The 20,414-nt window shown below is 34.5% G+C and overlaps 1 protein-coding gene across 2 annotated transcripts in view; it reads left to right on the top strand.

Moving 5' to 3' along the window:
• LOC115229990 (acetylcholine receptor subunit alpha-type acr-16-like) overlaps positions 1 to 20,414 on the top strand; it is a 918,018-nt gene that overhangs the window by 643,251 nt on the left and 254,353 nt on the right. For both annotated transcript variants that reach the window (XM_036507280.1, XM_036507286.1), the window contains one exon: positions 9,682 to 9,754. The gene's annotated coding sequence lies outside the window, so the exon portion shown is untranslated. The remainder of the gene's footprint in view (positions 1 to 9,681; positions 9,755 to 20,414) is intronic.

Raw genomic sequence — 20,414 nt, 5'->3', positions numbered from 1 at the left:
ACAAAATATACCCACGTCGAGTAAGTCACAGATGAGGTAGCTCTACGACAATTCTTAAGAGTATAACATGTTACACAAAATCCAAATACACCAGCAGGTATGTCACCAGCGGAGCTGATGTTTGCGAGGAAAATAAAATCAGTCTTCGACAAACTGCTACCGGGCAGGAAAAGAAAAATTGCAAGGGGAAATATAGCAACATTTTTCAGACTTGGAGCAAAGCTTAATGGTTAGGTTGTTACTGTCATGATCATGAGATTTTGGTTTCAATTCCTGCACCGGGCTATGCTTCGTGTTTTTGAGCAAAACACTTCACTTCACTTTTCTCGGGTGACTCAGCTGGCAAAAGTGAGTAATTCTGCGAGGCGGACTGGCGTCCTGGTCACAGATATTGGGAATATATACTCCTGAGTCACAAACTCCTGGAAACCCTCACTCCTTGATATGTACAAATGCATACAGAGTGATATGGGGAGATATATTCAGAAAAAGATGTGTAAATATATAAACATACATTTATGAGTCATATTTAGAATATCATGACTCTTTAAGAAATAGCTAATTACAAAGTATATTCTCATAAAGTTTCCTGTTAACAAACAATTTCAAAATTTTAGTGTCATACAATATTGCCATATATATTCTATCAACATATTTTTTGTGGTTAAGGAGCAACGAATGTATTTTAGCTTACTGATGCGATAAGATGGCAAATAATGGTATTCTTTAGTATTATTAAATCAAATAATTACTATTCTTGGTAGTTGGAACTGATACAACGCTCGTGCTGTAGTAGACTGTTTGATTACGCCATAAGAAACTCGTGTGTTGTCTTCCTTGATAAATTTTTCCTATGTTTTCTTCAGTGTGAGATTATATTTATAGATACATGAATATATTTACTTCATAAACTAAAAAATTAGATAAATAGATACATACACACATGCATACATACGTACATACATACATACACACATACATACATACATAGAGGATAAAGAGAGACCTAGATAGATAGCTGTATACATATACATATATACATAAAAAAATTCATATATATATATAAACTCCTGTAAACCTATACTATTCCTTAGCCACTGATATATATATATATATATATATATATATATATATATATATATATGTGTGTGTGTGTGTGTGTGTGTGTGTGTGTGTGTATGTACGATGACTAAGTAATAATATAAAGATAGAAGTGTGACAAGCATAATTCCTGCATCTATGAGGAGACAACATGCAGGCAAACATGTGGTAACGACAGCAAAAGATGATTCGTATTCCATAGTTAATTTGAGAGTGTTTTGCCTCATTGCATGTGTAAATGTAATAACAAAGCAATAGTATTAGCCTCACAGTAGCTTACGGTCAGCTTTGTGTGACATACAGTGCGGATACAACACGGTTGATTTGTTAACAATTTGGTTCTCTTTCAGAAAGAAAAGTTATCAAAGAAAACAGTTGACGATTTCATTGGAATTTCCATACGAATAAAACAGAGATTTGCGTGAAAATATATGTGTGTTTTTGTGCGTTAGGGCATGTAGGAACATAGGTGTATGAGTATTCGTAAATATTGTGTGTGTATACATGAGCATTTCATTTTATATATGTATGGGTGTATGTATGTGTGTATATATATATATATATATGCATATACATATATATGCACATATACGTGTATATATATATATATATATATATATATAAAAGCAGATGTATATGTATATATACATAATCGGACACACATACATATTAAACTACATATGTATGCACACATTATCTCTCTCTCTCTCTCTCTCTCTATATATATATATATATATATATATATATATAAATTATACCATTGTACGTACATAACCATATATGCATGTATACATGTGTGGGGGTGTAAGTAAGCGTGTGTACACGTTCACAAACAATAAATACATTATAACGTACAAATATACATTCATAAATATATAGAAAATGATATCTATATAACATATGTGTATATATATATATATATACGCACACACACACACACACACACACACACACACATATATATATATATACACACACACACACACACACACACACATATATATATATATATATATATATATATATATTAATTTTATTTGTTAGGGAATAAAAAATCCGGCATAGCAGGGGTTCAAATTATTCTCAATGAAGAAATATATATTTTCATATATATATGTGTATATTTGTTCCGCCCTATGCACTAATATGACAATAATTGATTGGAAATGGAGCAGGTACACTCACACATACAAACATATATATACTCTTTCTCTCATATATATATATATATATGTGTGTGTGTGTCTGTGTGTGTGTGTTGAATGAAAAAACAAAATACTGCTATACAAATGCTTTACATTCCAGTAAAATAAGCTTTACTATAGCGTCGTAAATGTATCGACTGCTATTTCTAGTAAATATTTCTTGTTGTACCACTCCTCTATATTTACCTTTATGATGCTTGTACAAGGTACCAATATTTACTAGAAATAGCAGTCGATACATTTACGACGCTATTGTAAAGCTTCACATCGTAGATACTGACAATGACGTGTGAGTGCAACAAAATGAAACATTTTGTCTTACCTCCAGCAAGAACATTAGATAAAATAGACAACCCAGAATCGGATAATCCTGTACCTTGGTTTCAGACTCTTCAAATACGTTTGTCAGCGTAAAATTGATTAGTGTTCATCTGCTGGATTTACATGAAAAATACTTCAAATGTTGCAATATCAATACCAGTATACTCGCCTGAACGCTTAGCCGTTAACTGACAGAGAACAGGGGAAAAGTTTTCAATGAAAAATAACATATTGCAATACGAATGTATCACTTTCCAGTAAAATAAAGCACCATAATGGTTGGAGTATAAATATAGAGTAGTGGTACAAGAAGGCGCCAATATTTACTGGAAATAACAGTCGATACATTTACGACACTATAGTAAAGCTTCCCTGCGTATATACTGGACAACCCAGAATCGACCCCAAGACTTATACTTTGTAAGCCTAGTACTTATTTTATCGGTGTCTTTCCTGAACCGCTAAGTTACGAGGATGTAAACACACCAGCATCGGTTGTCAAGCCATGTTGGAGGGGAAGAACACAGACACACAAACACATGCACCTACACACACCCACACACATATATGTATATATATATATATATATATATATATATATGGTTAGGGCAGCGGATTCGCCGTCGGAGGATCGCGGTTTCGATTCCCAGTGTGTATGTTTATTGAGCAAAAACATCTAATGCTCCACGATACTCCGGCAGGTGGTGGTGGCGACCCCTGTTGTATATCTTTTGCCCCAACATTCTCACACTCTTTCTTCCTGTTTCTTGAGTATCGCTGCGATGGACTGGCATCCTGTCCAGCTGGGGGGAAGGGGCACATAAGCCACAGATACCAGGAAATCGGGCCCATGAGACTGGCTAGGCTTGAAAAGGACGCATATATATATATATATATATATATATATATATATATATATATATATACAGATATATATATATATATATATATACAGAGAGACAGACAAGTCAAATAGAAAAGAGACAGTGAAAGAGGGAGAGGGGGAGAGAGGAATGGAAAAGAAATGGGAAGGTAGTGAGTGATAGTATTTTAAAATGCATTACACTAGATTATCAAGTTGTAGGCGAATGTTCCGTGCGAAAAGAAGACTATTGTGAAGATATAGAGAATAACACAAAACTTTGTCTCTATATACGTGTATGTATATGTAGACACACACACACACACACACAGATATATATATATAGAAAATATGAGTAATATATGAAGTCATATACTTTCAAGGAAAGAATAAAATTTGGGTGATACAGAAAAGCGGTACAAAGAAAATAATATAAAAGATGATATAGGAAATTTGGAAGAGGGAAATATTTCGAAAAGAATTTGTGAATTAATGTTAGCAAAAATGGGAGTAATAAATAAAAGAAAAAAATATAGTTTACTAATGATAGAACTGCAGTATTTTTCTCAACTCAAAACTTATTTTTCTGCGCTACAATGTTGAATAAGATGAGGGACATATAATGCTGGTATACATATATATACACGCACATATAATATATATATATATATATTATATATATATATATATATATATATATATTATATATATATATACATATATACATAAATATATATACATATATACATATATAATATATATATATATATATATATATATATATATATATACACACACTCATACTTGTATGTAAATATACTTGTAAAGAATACGTAATCGGGTAAAGGAAAATCAGGCAGTATTAAAATTTAATAGACTTCTATATACATGTGTCATCCGAAATAAAATGTCTTGTGGATGTGTTGTTTTCAAAAACGCATATATATATATATATATATATATATATATATATATATATATATATATATATATATATATATCGGAAGGAATGAGATATCTCCCGAGTACCTGCTGTAGGGAACGCCCGAGGCCTTTCGGATGAAAACTACAGTAACTTGAATTTCGATAGTATATATACTTTGAATGAGAAATATAGATGTCTATTTTCATGTAATATTGCTTCAGCTGTGTATAACGTATTATTTTTCGAGTTGATATCTCTTTATAATGTAGCTATTATTAATTCTTTCCTCTATTGGAGACGACAAGTCTCGGCTAGGCTTAAGGCTGGCTTCGATGACATTTTGTTTTATTTCTAAGTTTGTAAGTTATTATTTAGAAACATAGAAATAGAATAAAATGTAAATAATCATTTCTAGAAGTTTCACACAAAGGAAGAAGACATTTAATATGTACCCTACGAATCCTACCTATTAACGGAACATTGAAAATAGACAAGACTTTTGTACACTTCAGCTTGTAGCTCATCAATGATGTGATCTGAACTCACATACATCTGTTTTGCTTTATAGAAAAAAGAGTACACGGATCTTTTCGGTTTGAACGGCAATTTTTTCTAGCGGTGTCGTATGAAATTTTCACCCATAATTATGACCCTAGTAGCGATCTATTGCATTTCAATCTATTTTAGGTTTAGGGTTAGGGATGGAGGGAGGGGTATCTTTTTTCTTCACAAATGTAAATAAACCCAATCTGTTTCTTAAACGAGGGACATATTCATACGGCACAGAATGTTTTTTACTCAATAGACGTCATTGATTGGTTGAAATTGAAGAAAAAAACAAGAAATATCTTACAAACTATAGAATTTTCTCAATAAAGCCAAGAGAAAAAGATGTTTTATAAACACATTCTACCAGTATACGAAACGATCCGAGTGCACTTGCATATGTACGACTTCCTGCTTTAAGTCTGTAAAGTAGTATAACGGAATGGTTTATAGTACTTTAAAGTAGTATAGCGGAATGGTTATGAAATCCGCTTCTCGGTCAGCAGGCCGACGCTTCAATGCAACTGTGTGGCACTTTGAGCAAATGTCTTTTACTGTTGTCTCAAGTCGAGTCATAAGTTGCGAGCGACATTTCAGCGGTGGCGTAACTTGTACAATCGGATGGATTATACTTACAATTCAAAGGGAAACCGAAGAAACGCATCGCTTGTTGCCTCGTGTTATTATTGATTTCAAATTTTAGAACAAGGTCAGCAATATCGGGAGGGTGTAAGTCGATTACATCGACCCCAATTTTCAACGTGTATTTATTTTGTCGACCTCGAAAAGATGAAAGTGTAAGTCGACCGCTAAAGATTTTGAACACAGGACGCGAAGACAGACGATATACCACTAAGTATTTTGCTCGGTGTGCTGACGATTCTGCCAGCTCGCCTACTTGCATCGTGTTGTCATTGTTGTTGCTCTTGTTTATCCCCTTGTTGGGACTAATTAAGTAGGTGTGTGATCAACCTTGCTAATCCCATCTTTATAGGAACGTAAAAAGTTATATTTTCAACAGTTGCTTTTCCCATCTTTAATCTTTAATCCCATATTTACAGGAACGTAAAAACTTATATTTTCAACAGCGTGTGACCATAAGGTGATTTGCCTCTTACGAGAAACTCGTGCAATGGCATTTTTTATTTGTGTTTGTTTTCAGTTGCTGCTCTTGTTCTTGTTGTTGGGAAATACAGGGTGGTAGAACTTGTGAAATGCTGGAAATAATACTTAGCACTATTTCCTTACGTCCTTTTTATTTTATGTTCAAACAACGCCGTAACTCACTTTATGCTTCAACCTTCTACAGCCACTACAGTTTAGTACCGGATGTTGTTGTGACTGTTGTTACTGCTGTTACTTAACCTCATTACAACCCCCATCAACAATACCCTATAATCTAGGGTATTCCAGTATGTACCCTCTTAATTTTGTATCATACATTACATATGATTACCATATGTATTGTGCTAATGTTTAGTTAAAAAGCTAGGCGTTCATTTGAGGGATATTTTACTCCTCTTTCTACCTCGTTGAGTGACCGTTTCTTGTATTTCTCTTACTTTTTAACACTTTCTTAACGGAGTATGAGTGGCTCTGTTAATCATTTTCAGGCTCTAAAGGAATTAGAGTGGGAAACAGATGAAGTTTTACTTTTATACAAAACCTGACCCAAACACTTGTAAAAGAGTGGACTCCGTTAAAGGAACCCAACATTTAAGTAGTAGCATGAAGCAGGATGAGGAAGGTACCAGTCAAGTATTCGATCATTTCGTAACCGCAATCCCCCAATAATGGTTTATAGTTTCGTGCAATGTTTAAAAAATGTTTCTTTTTCAATTGTTATTTTGATGTGCAGCTGCTTACATTGTTTTGAATTTTGTTTCTCTTTTTTCTATGTTGATTTTTTTGTTGGTGTTGCGATTTTGTTGCTGTCTTTGATCTTCCATATCTTCTTCTACATTTCGCTTTGTTCAGAGATAAATACAAAAGACACGTCTTTAATTAATTGATATGAATACTTGAAGAGAGAGAGAGAGAGGCGATCAACCTCCAGATAAAATGGAACAATACTACTTAGGCCAACAAATACAAGGGCAGCAAATGCGAGCTCTGCAGTAGCGAAAAACTAAATATCATAACATCAATACCGAGTGTTTTAAACATCAGCGAATAATCCTCCTTGTCTTGCATGCACAAGCAACAATTCAGGTTTCAAAACCTCAAACTATGGCCTCCATATAATTTGCTACCCTTCCAAACTGAATAAGATTTTTCTCTCTAGACATCAAGTACGTCTATTATATTAACATTATGCATAAAATACACATGCCGGCGTAAACTTATGCTGAATTCCCTCATTACACAGATATATTACATATATTCATGGCATCACATAACTCACTTGATGCATAAATACACAAAATTATGAAACCACAGCCCAATTAATTTACTATCCCATGGGCCAAATTTGGCGTCAAAATATGTGAAGCTCTATAATCATGAGCACATGTTCAAGCATGATAGAAATTCATAATGCAGATGCCTATATATATATATATTTATATATATATATATATATATATAATGTATGCATGTATAAGTATTCTTGGAATACAAAGATACATGTATACACAATCTTACGGATACAAAATCCCATGAATTCACAACGGCATAGACAAAATTCGTATGAAAATATGTGAATAATACGTGAAACACCGCGATTATGTACACATACTTAGACTCGAGTAACGCAGATGCCAGTGTGCGTATGTGTGCGTGTGTGTTCACATTCTGTATGGATGTGAATATTCACATACGTGTATATATATATATAATATAACTTTAGGCGTGAACATGCATGAAAATGTTAAGTCAATCAATACGTAGTGAACGCAACAAGGATTCCAGCACTAATAGAATGCAACAAAGACCACAAAATGGACTGCTTATATGCTGTCACCCATGGCCTGTATATTGATTTATTTTCTCCCAAATCCTGTAAAGTCTTGTTTTGCTTCGAATATTTTCACTCAAGATAGTGATGAATACCTACGTCCTATGTGGCAAGCCTGATAATTGCAGCGAAATATTCTTTCGGCATAAAACCAATTGTAGTTTTGTTAAACTACAAATAAAATGTATATATAGATATGATCTTCGAAGGGTATTTGAGGAAATTTAGCTATCATTATATTACTCTCTTCAAATCAAACGGAAGATTCTTACTACTCTCTGATCAAATGTAGAACTGTAACACAAAGTATAGAAAGACATGCAGTGGGTTTCACCGTAGGTGCGAAAGACGGTGATTTAGAAATTAACAGCATTTTAAATGCAGCAAAATCTTTTGTACACAATGTTCAGGTGGAATTCGAAGACTCGGGTAAGGGATGTTTCAGGCTATAATGACACCGCAGTGCATCCAAAGGATTCAAATTATTATCGCTCGTGATACTGGAAAATCAATGATAGCCAACGACAAAGAATTTCCGGTATCGGAGAGGACTAACAGAATTGCGTCACACGAGGACTTCTGATATAAATCGTGCGTGCTGAGAAGAAGCTAGATTTAAAACCCATAGACTACTACGTTTAGAGCGCTGTTGCAAGGAATACTAACCATTACCACAGCTTCATTGAAGACAGTCATTGTCCACATATGTTTGAAATTAATGAAGATCGTTTAGTGCGAGCATGTCCACGATCCCGGCCATGCTTTGAAGCAGCCGTAGAGGCTGAAAGTGGATTCATAGAATAATATCCTGTGTAAGCTTAGCGTGAACGTTGTTCACAAATTTGTATCGAAATACATTTGGTCTTTTGCGAGATAAGTGTTGTGTCATTAAATTTCAAAATATATGGAAGTTACTGCGTTGTTTACATATTTCTGTGTATCTGTGTTAGTGTGCATGTATTTATATATAAGATATACAAATGCATATGTATATATATATATATATATATATATATATATATATAATATATATATATATATATATATATAGAGAGAGAGAGAGAGAGAGAGAGAGAGAGAGAAATACACACGCATATACAAGCATGTAATGTATAAGTAACTAACTGATAGATAGATAGATAGATAGATAGATAGATAGATAGATATAGATAGATAGATAGATAGATAGATAGATGGGTGGTTGGATAGATAGGGGAAAACAGCTTTGTGATAAATGGTTTGGATACATGGATAAATTGGGTTAGATGGTATTTTGAAATGCATAGCAATGCAGGGTTTTGTGTGATTGAAATAGGCGCAGGGCTTCGTCGAAAAAAGGAATAATTTATGAGATAGAAGTCAACAAAAGATTTAAATAATGGATTCTGAACGACTGGCACTCATAGAGAGAACGATTGAGAGGGAATGATTCGGTGTGTGAGAGAAGATTGAGAGGAAGGCTGAAAAAGTAAATAAGCTTTACAAATACATAGAAACAATGAAAGAGAAGCAAAGAGGTATGAACTCACAAATATCAAGTGTTTACTTGCAAAAGAAACTGGCTTTATTTGCATTTGAATGAGGACATAAAAGTTGGCAGTTTTAATCACCACCACATAAAAAAAAATGAAATGAAAGTTGTTAATGGAAATAGATCGAAACATTATTGTGTTTTGTTATTTTGTTATTTTGTTTGCTGAATGTTATTTTTTGCTGGTGTATTTTGTCTTTACTTACATTTTTATTTTCTTTCATTTATTTGCAGGAAACCATAGAGTTATTCGACCAATCTAGTATAACCGTTGCGGTCTGTTGCAGGAAATAGTGCCAGGTGCTTGGTAAGTGTCCATAATAATATATTATGTATTTTGTGTGTGTTTTTGTTGTTCGTTGTTAGTTTCATTGGTTTCTATCTCATGTAGTATATAAGTTTAGCGTTAGTATTGCTGATGCTGTTGTTGTTGTTTAACCAACGAGTCAACCCTGATCGAGTTGACTTTTGACGAAAGACATCCCATCCGTGAACATCCAGTCTTTTTGGGGCTTAGGGCCAACAATATACAATGAATCTTTATTAAAGACCGTTAAGCATAATTTTGATAAACGATGTACTTGCTATTTCTAGCAGGCAGTGGTTGCCTCCTGAGCACATAATGTATACGTTCCAACGTATATATGTGTGTGTGTGTGTGTGTGTGTGTGTGTGTGTGTGTGTTTGCATTCACATGAATGTATATGTATTCATATGTATGTGTGTGTGTGTTGTGTATTCACGCTTATGTATGTCAGTGTTTGTCTTGAATATATCTGTGGTCATGCGTTTGTGAATCGGGTGTAGAGATGCTTGTGGCACTTGTGTAATAGCAATGTGTACCAGCTTGGCGTCCTACTTGCCTAGTTGCCTACACAAATCCAATAAACTGATTTTATAACGCGACGAAAAGGAATTAACTTTCGTTTTATCATATACGTGATATCATATATATATATATATATATATATATATATATATATATAAATGATTCACCTGCCTTTATTCTAGTTTTTCTTTACTGATATGTATGTATTCTATAATTTTATTAGGAATATCAATATATACAGTTAATTGCTTATTATTCCGATTCGGTGCACTCCTTTAAGAACGACATATAACAGTAGAGGTATGCATAAAAGAGACTAGGAAGCAAGAGAGCGTGAATGAAATGACGGGCAGAAATATTGTGAGATGGACAGAAATGGAGAGAGGAAGTAAAATACTGAGAGAGAGAGGTACACAGACAGAGAGAGAGAGAGAGAGGGAGAGAGAGAGAGAGGGAGAGAGAGAGAGAGCAAGGTTGTTGAAAAATATTATGTTAACAAGTAGGTGTCTATGTTGTGTCCCGCATAATTGAGTATATTGACAAGTGATATGCTATTTTATATTCGTACGTTTCAGAAGTCATATCCTATGATTCATTTCTGAGTATCACACTCTTCTCACACATCCTACACACACACACACACACACACACACACTCACACACACACACACACACACACACACACAACACACACACTCACACGGATCAATATACTGATAGCTATTAAAATAATGATCTGATTAACATTTAGATTATTTCGATGACGAGGCAAGATGTTCACTTCTGTAATTTTACAAATTCTTATATGCAAATATTAACGTTGTTCATTATCTTTAAAGTCAATATTCTGCAAATGTGGCTTTTGTACTGCAGTATATATTTTTTTTATATATTTCATCGTTTCCGTGAAAGAAATATAGCTTCGACATTGCGACGCCATTCATTCTAGGCCTTTGCAACTCGTTCTGCCTTGGTCAATGCAATATCAATTTTCCTCAGTGCACCTTCAGATCTTCAATGTCTGTTAGATTTTGGTGGCTGTTCTTAGGTATCCTGTCCTTGTTCATTTCGAGTAACTAAGTAGAACACAGGAAATACCATCGTTTTATTTCAAGGAACTCGTTATTGCTATCAGTAGCATAGCTAGTAGGACGAGAAGACAGTCCGCCCCAGGCAACGATTTTATGGGGCGGCACTTTTGAGTTTGCTATATTATTCTGTATAAGCTGTATTGCCGGGGAGATTGCAAAATCAAGTGAGAACCCAGGGAGTACACATTCTAGCTACGCTACAGTATACGTTTTCATTTGACGCTTTGTTAGGTTTGAAATTGCGGAAGTTCAACATTTTTTTCATATTGTTCAAAATGTTTTAATTGCACCTTCGGATCCTTTCAGCATAGAATACGCACGAGCAACAGGGCATTTTATTTCATCCACGGATAGTATAATACAGCTAAACCTACAGCTAAAAACGCCGCATCTTAAAATGTGTGTGTGATATACCGACGTGTTAGAAATCACATCTTATTCACGTCACAGTTTCTAGTTCCCATTTATAGAACTAATCTGAAATATTATTTACACTATTTGTATCATTTACATTTGACTGATATATGTCCTCATCTTGTTTGTTGTTAAAACAATGTTTCGGTTGATATATCCTCCAGCATTCATCAGGCGGCTTGGAGAAATTTCGAACATGGGTTCTCATTCCTAAGGTATTTTTCGATGTTATTATTATTATTATTATTACTCTGGTCACTGCCTGAAATCGAACTCGGAATCTTGAGGTTAAGAGAGCGTGCTACTAACCCCAAGATTCCGAGTTCGATTCCAGGCCGTGACCCGAGTAATAACAACAACAGCAACAATAATAATAATAATAACATCGAAAAATACCTTGGAAATAGAAACCAACACACCTGATGAAGGCTGGAGGGTATATCAGCCGAAACGATATGTTAACAACAAACAAGATGAGGACAAATATCCGTCAAATGTAAATAATGTACATAATTCCTCATCTCTTAAAAATAGAGCTGTATAATCTAAAATAGTAAGACAATGTAGTCCTGGACAGATTCTGTCTGAAAATACTCTTCGTGTGACAGATTTGACCATTGGATCTCATTAATAATCATAATTATAATCCTTTCTACTCTAGCACACGGCTTTTTTTTTTGTGGGGCGGGGGGAGTAGTCGATTTCATCGATCCCACTGTTGTACTGGTACTTATTTTATCGACTCCTAAAGGATGTAAGGCAAAGTCGACCCCGGCAAAATTTGGGCTCAGTATCGGTACGTAAAGACTGGTGATTGCTGCGAAACATTTCGTCCGGCTTGTTAACGATACTGCCAGTTCGCAATAATAATAATAATAATAATAATAATAATAATAATAATGATAATAATAATGATAATAATAATCCTTTCTGCTATAGGAACAAGGCCAAATATTTTGGGGAGAGGGGCTAGACCCCAGTTCTCAACATGTATTTATTTCATCGACCCCAAAAGGATTAAAAGCAAAGTCGACCACAGCGGAATTTGAAACTCAACGTTAAGACGGGCAAAATAACACTAGGTATTTCGCCCAGCACGCTAACGATTCTTATTTCGTTATTGCCCACAAGGGGCTAAACAGATGGGACAAACAAGGACAGACAAAGAAATTAAGTCGATTAGATCGACCCCAGTGCTTAACTGGTACTTAATTTATCGACCCCGAAAGGATGAAAGGCAAAGTCGACCTCGGCGGAATCTGAACTCAGAACCTAACGGCAGACGAAATAATGCTAATCATTTCGCCCGTCGTGCTAACGATCCTGCCCGCTCGCCGCCTTTTTGGCACATGGTCAGAAAGAGGAAAAAAGTGTAAGAAGCCGTTAACATTGACAACTGTACTTGAAAGCTACTTGTTTTATCAACCAAAAGTGTAAAAGGTAAAGTCGACATCAATGAAATGTGAATTCAAAACCTGAAGACCTGAAAATCCACTTATCATTTTGCCCAATGTGCTAGCTCACCTCAACAACAACAACATCGACAACAACAACCCTTAATGCAAATAGTCCTGTACCAAACACTTTATACTAACACCTTGGCTCTTATTCAAACAACGTGGGTGATGTAGAGAGAGAGAGAGAGAGAGGCGGATGGCTATCACACTAAGGACTTTGCAAACGTTATCTATGAGATTCTATCAATGAAATCTTTACGTCCATCTCACACAATCTGTCAGTAGGGATAACTTATCAACTATGATTATATTTGAATATCCAAGAATCCTAAGTTTCAGACTTAGTGCTAGCACCAGCAGCAATCAATTCTGGTATATTTACTTTTCTACTCATTCAAAACAGTAAACCATCCTACATTATCAAACATATCAAACATCTATTGATTTTATTCATAGACAAAATCGGATGTGCATACGCTAAAATGCCGATGTATTACTCCAACTTGTAACACGTTAGCAAGATAATCCTCCCCAATAACAAGAATCCATAGAGTCGGAGATCAATTTCGGTTTTGGCAATGTTGTCGTTGTTGTTGTTGAGAAGCAGGTGGAGGAGGAGGAGACCAACCCTGATAGAGCGGACATATGATGTTCAAAAGCGTTTCAGCTGTGATTATACTGTATTTGTGTATGCATAGCCTGCCTACAACCACGATATTGTATATATCCGATGTTTTTTTTTTCTCTTTTTAAAGGTCGTAGGATGTGATTAAAGGGATCGATTCCACTATCTGTAGCACATACAGCAATTTATTGACTATTTATTGACGATTTCTCTTTGGCTTATGTGTTGCTGTGCTGTTGTTTTTGTTTTTGTAATGATGGTGTTTTGTAACCCCAGGAGAGTCCCGATCTGTGGTTAATCGTGTTTCAGTCATGAACAACATATTTTTTCTAGTATATGTTATCTAGGATTACAGCGTACCATAAACCCTTCAGCTTGTTTTAAAGATCGTATAGTGTGACTTAACGGTGATTTAGCTACCATCTCAATCACATTAAACTATTTCTAGAGGTACGCATCTTAGTTTATGTATTGTGGTTATTGTTGTTATTAATACTATTGTCAATGCTGTTTATCATTTGATAAAATGGGTCTAAAATTTAATATCACTCCTTTCTTTTTCTTTTCTTTTTTCTATCATATTATAGAGACATTCTTTACACTCGCTCAAGCTGCTAGAATTATCAGCCAAGGCGACTTTAAATTGTACAGTGTCACGTTAAAAATGATGATGGGGTACTAAATACAGTATGACTTAAAAATAGAAGGGAACGTAACAGTCAGAACAGCTTGTAACATAGATTTGCTCAGAGTCCAATAATAATAATAATTATTATTATAAAATAACACCCATGTCCACTCCTTCTCCTTTTATACCACTAATATATGGTTAAATAAAACGTAACTTACCTACCATATCTCGTGTAGGTTACATAATTCTGTTTACTGTTATCTAGTTCAAATTTGCTGCAATGAGAAATAGAAGAAATATCTAAAATACTGGTAAACAAAAATAAGACAAAATCCAAACAGGTTTGAAAAGAACTTATATAACGCAAATATTTCCTTTCAAACTCTACAAATGAATATAAGGAAAGACTCCATGAAATCACAACCACAAAACTATTTTTGTAACTTCGGAAGAGACGTTGAATAATCGTATTTGTTTATGTTAATCATTTGTGAACAATAGTGTGGCTTGTTGTAGCTTTGTATCGTGTCAATTGCTGCTTCAGTGAAAGCCAAACACTGGTTCATTGCATTTTGAATACCATTTTTAATAACAAAAATCAAATTTCATTTAAAATCACCGACCCCATTAGGATGCCTGCTGCCTGGAAACGTATTATTAATATAGGTCCTATAACTATAATGCGGTAAATAAAACAACACATCTTAATTAATATTACAACCGTTAGTAATATAAATGGTATTAAGGCGCATGGCTCAGTGGTTAGAGCGTCGAGCTTACGATCGTGAGGTTGTGAGCTCGAATCCCGGACCGGGCTGCGTGTTGTGTCCTTGAGCAAGGCACTTTATTTCACGTTGCTCCAGTTCACTCAGCCGTAGAAATGAGTTGCGACGTCACTGGTGCCAAAATGTATCGACCTTTGTCTTTCCCTTGGATAACACTGGTGGCGTGGAGAGGGGAGGCTGGTATGCATGGGCGACTGCTGGCCTTCCATAAACAACCTTGCCCGGACTTGTGTCTAGGAGGGTAACTTTCTAGGTGCAATCCCATGGTCAGTGTCGTGACCGAAGGGGGTCTTTACCTTTATTTATAAAACTAATTTATCTACATTCACAGACGTCTTGTATACATCTCTCAATCTAAAATGTGTACTGATAGATAAAGAGTACAAAGCTTGGAAGTTCAAATAAGATCGAAACACACCTGGAGCTGTTTTCCACCGCAATGTTAAATAACAGACATAGCCCCCACTGCATTTCATATTCAGTTACACTCAATTAAAATCCCTTGGCTCCGTACGTTAACTATGATATATCTTCAGATATAAATGGGTTTTGGAGGACTAAGGTTACGCCTAAGTTTCGTTAGGCTAAGGTTGGGAAGAGAGGGGTTGATGATATAAGTTACCGTGCCTTATCCTGGGAAGTAGTCGAGTGTAGACAGTCTTTCTGCGTACATCACACCATATAAAGGCCTGAACAAAGCCAGGGGGGGAAGTGTAAACGTTAGAGGCAAATTGCGTTATATATTATATATAATTATAGTAACCAATTTTTTTCCAATATGTTACCGCGCCTTCTTTCTCCGTCTTCCATTCTTTGGACTTTTTCTATATTTCTGACGAAGAGCCCCGCTCGAAACGTGAAATCATCTTTCTTTTCTCTCCTTTTCTGAGCGTCCAATAGCACTGTACTTATTCCACGTCGTCGCGTTGTTGTTTTTTCTTGCTTGTTTATGTTTGGATTAACTATATATATATATATATAATATATATATATATATATATATATATATATATATGTGTGTGTGTGTGTGGTGTGTGTGTGTGTGTGTGTGTGTGTGTGTGTATTTGTGTGTGTGTGTGTGTTTAGAGGAAATAACTGTTTCTAGTGTAGGCACAAGACCATCAGTTTTAGGCAGAAATTATTAGTCGATCATATCAACCACGCTACTTGATACTATTGACCCCGATGACATGAAGGCAACGTTGACATTATCGGTATTTGAACTCTGAATGTTAAGAATCGAAAGAAAATACTGCAAAGCATTTTGTCCGCCAAGACACTTTTACGATTATTTCAGTCTATCACCTTTGATAATATAAAAAAGAGCAACAGAATGCCTCAGTACATTCTAGGATATCTTCTCAAGTTTCCAGTAGTGTTTACAAGTGAATCGATGCAACTAAAATGGGTTATCTGGTTTAAAAATTAGCTGTAGATAGAAGAGAATTACATGAATGTATAAGAGAGAAAGAAGGGTCTAGGCTCTCATAGGGTTCAGAAAATAATCGTTAAGCGTTATAGATGTTAGCTTTTATAAACTATCAGTGAACGCATTTAGAAGTTAAAAAATAAATAAATAATATATATATATTAAAAAAATAAATGCATTTAAAGTTATAAAAGAAAGTATAAAGAGCAATAAAGAATACAGTTTTAAAGATTCAAACACACTTTTTAAATAATGAAAGTTGTGAAATAGAAAAATACAAAGGAAAATATGAAAGGGAAAAAGATATCAAAGGTGGTAAGAATAGGAGGAAAAATGTAGAGGAAAGAAGCGCTCTAAGTGAAGTAATAAATCACCTAGTAAATAAGCTAGTAAAGGAAATATTGAGAGGAATAAGAAGATGTTGGAAACAATAAAATCGTATGGTAACAATGGCCGATTCTTAAAATACTAAATAATTACAATAATAATTTTAAAATTTTATACTTTAGAGATATTTTTTTCATATTTTAATAAGTTAAAGCATTCAAATATTAAAAGTAAAATAGATTAATCAAAAAATAAATTTAATAAATCGAGGGTATAAAATACAGCAGAATTAATAATTATGAGATGTTTTTCTTTATTTATTATTTTTATTAAGTCTGTGTGTGTGTGCATACTGGGAGTAAAATCTGAAAAATATTGAAGTTTATAGTATAGATTAAAATGGAATGAAAAACAGAAGAGGAAAGCTTTAAAACCTTCAACAACATAAGGATAACGGTGAGGAAAAGAAGATACACTAAGAAGTTGAAGAACAACAAGCATATAAAATGTTAAATAGATATGTAAAAGAGTAAAGAATGTGAAAAATGCAGCAGGAGGATGGTATATATGTTCAGGTTTCGAAAGATAAAATGGATATTCCATAAATGGGCGTACTGGAATTTTTATTAAAGGATCATAATTCGCATTTAAAAGTCAATAATTACAAAGTAAGTGTATTTAAAAAGACGAGAGACGTGGTAATATTTCGGTGAGGTAAAATGCTAAAACTGACATAATCCATGTAGGAGCTTAATTGAAATTAAAAACTGGGGAAAGATGTGCAGTCACTTGGTTCCGGCCTCCCTCTCACTGCCCGGCAGTGTCTTCTGTTGAAGCCCTGGGCCAACCAATGTAAGTGTATTCGGTAGATGTAAACTGAAAGAATCTTATCGAATATTATCTTTTACTTGTTTCAGTCACTGGACAGCAGACGTGCTGGGGCACAACCTTGAAGGATTTAGTCGAAAAATTAGCCCCACTACTTATCTAAATCTTATCATTACGTGTTGGTCTTTTTTGCTGAACCGTTAGTTCACGGCGATATAAACAAACCAAATCACCAGTTGTTAAAATGGTGGGGGACAAATACAAATCCCAAAACACACACATATATTCATGTGTGTGAGTGTGAGTGAATACGACAGGCTTCTTTCAGTTACCGTCCAAGAAATCTACTCTCAAATCACGTGGTTTGAAAACAAACTACTTACCACAAAAGCACACACACACTCACATATATATATATATATGTATATATATATATATATGTATTATATATATATTGTATATATATATATATATGTATATATATATAATGTATATATATATATATGTATATATATATATATATATATATATACTAGACATTTAAGCTAGCTCCTGTGGAGGGTTCTTCATTAGGCCTTGGGCCCAACAATGACACTTCATGCATTGAGTACATATTAAATTTTATTAAACTTTAACAATATTTTTCAAGCAATGAAAGATTTTCACGAAAACAATGATATAATTTGTTGACTTGGAATTTATTGCTAAGCTGCATCATAAACAACAGTACACCACCATCGCCACCACATCTACCATACACACACCATTCAGACTTCTGACGCCACCAACATCAAAACATTTGACTTTGACCGCTTTCTACTCAACCACCATCGCCACTGTCTTTCACATCGCTTACTCTCACCGTAATCTCTGACCACCTCGGCAACCACCACGGCCACCATCATCACCGCCGCCTCTATGAAAACTACAGCTCATACTATTTGTATCACTGCATTACCATCACAAAAAGGCTAAATGTGTGTATTCATTCAGTATACTAATCCTGCATGTCGGTACAGTGTTCAGTCCCTCTTTCTCTCACATACCGACTCTTTCTCTCTCTCTCTCATTTTCTCTCTCTCTCTTACATATATAAATACATATATACATATATGTATATGTAATATATATATATATATATATATATGTATATATATATAATATATATATATATATATATATATATATATATATATATATTATATATATATATATACACTTTACATAGTTTTAATATAATTCTTAATATATTGACCGGTTTGGCTTTCGCTATGCAAATTCTGCCATGGGTGCCCGTGCTTCTCATCCTTTCGGGTTATATAAAATAAGTACTAGTTGAGCACTGGGGTCGATGTAATCGCGTTTCTCCTTCCCCTGAAATTTCAGGCCTTGTGCCTAAAGTAGAAAGTGATATTTTAAGAAGGTCACCTATATATGATTCGCAGTTTGTAATAGAAATCCATTTATTGAATATATTTAAAGCTAGTGTATTATGATGAATGAGGAAATGATTTTGCGAAAAGTTTATGATTTTGCCTGCAGCCGTAAAAAATTGTTGGTTATGCGAGAGGATAAACCACTAGAATCCTTGAGGAATTGTGCGTGGGATATTTTGTTTATTTCTACATATCGTATCTTTCTTGGAGAATTAAGACTAGTAGCCAAGAATTTGGAATGCTTGGCATACTGTTATAAGGTCATGATTTCAATTTCTGGACCAGGTAAAGCTTTACGGCCGTGCACAAAGCACATCTGTACCAGTTTACTAAGGCATAATACGTGTGTGCAAGCCAAAATTCCGTACTCCTTCCCACCAATGATTATATGTTCGATATTTAAGTGAGCCAAGGATGGAAGCTTGAGAGGATGTTTCAGTCTGTTCGCAATTGCACAGGTATCTAAAACAATTAAGCGCAAGCATGGCAGATTCACTAGTTCGTACACATTTGTCAGTGACGGGAAAGTGGTTTTCTATTGGAGAATTCGATAAATAATATTTGTAAAAGAAGGATGGAAATATTTTTAACTCAGTGGTGTAATATAAGTTTTGAATCATTAGAATGCCAATGTATGTTTGTGGAATAGTTCAACAGGCCTTCTGCTGTGGTGGATTAAAGTGACATCCAAAATTCTTTTTGTAATACTGCTAAATTTACATTGTATTTCTTTAACATGAATGAACTTTTCTACAACCCACCATCTCATGAGTCACATAATCAGAAAAGCTAACACCACCCATTTCAACGCTCTATTTAACCAATTTCCTACTCATGTAGTCCAAATCTTTAAAAAGTATTTCCTCTCATCACTCTACATACTATAAAATGTTTAACAATTTATCAAACTCTCTGCAGTTAATTTTACACAGTTTTATCTAGCACGGATTGTATCAGACTTAGCACCTCTATATCAGCCAGACACTGACAAACAAGCAACTGTATCTATCGAATAAATGCAAATTTTGATAATAAATCTATTTTAAGGGGATTATTTACTACACTACAGCTGAAACCAACACTTTCTAAATCATTCATCAGTTTATCTAGATTTC

The sequence above is a fragment of the Octopus sinensis genome, linkage group LG1 (genome assembly GCF_006345805.1).
Source record: "Octopus sinensis linkage group LG1, ASM634580v1, whole genome shotgun sequence".
NCBI lineage: Eukaryota > Metazoa > Mollusca > Cephalopoda > Octopoda > Octopodidae > Octopus > Octopus sinensis.
This window is presented reverse-complemented; position numbering and strand designations above follow the sequence as displayed.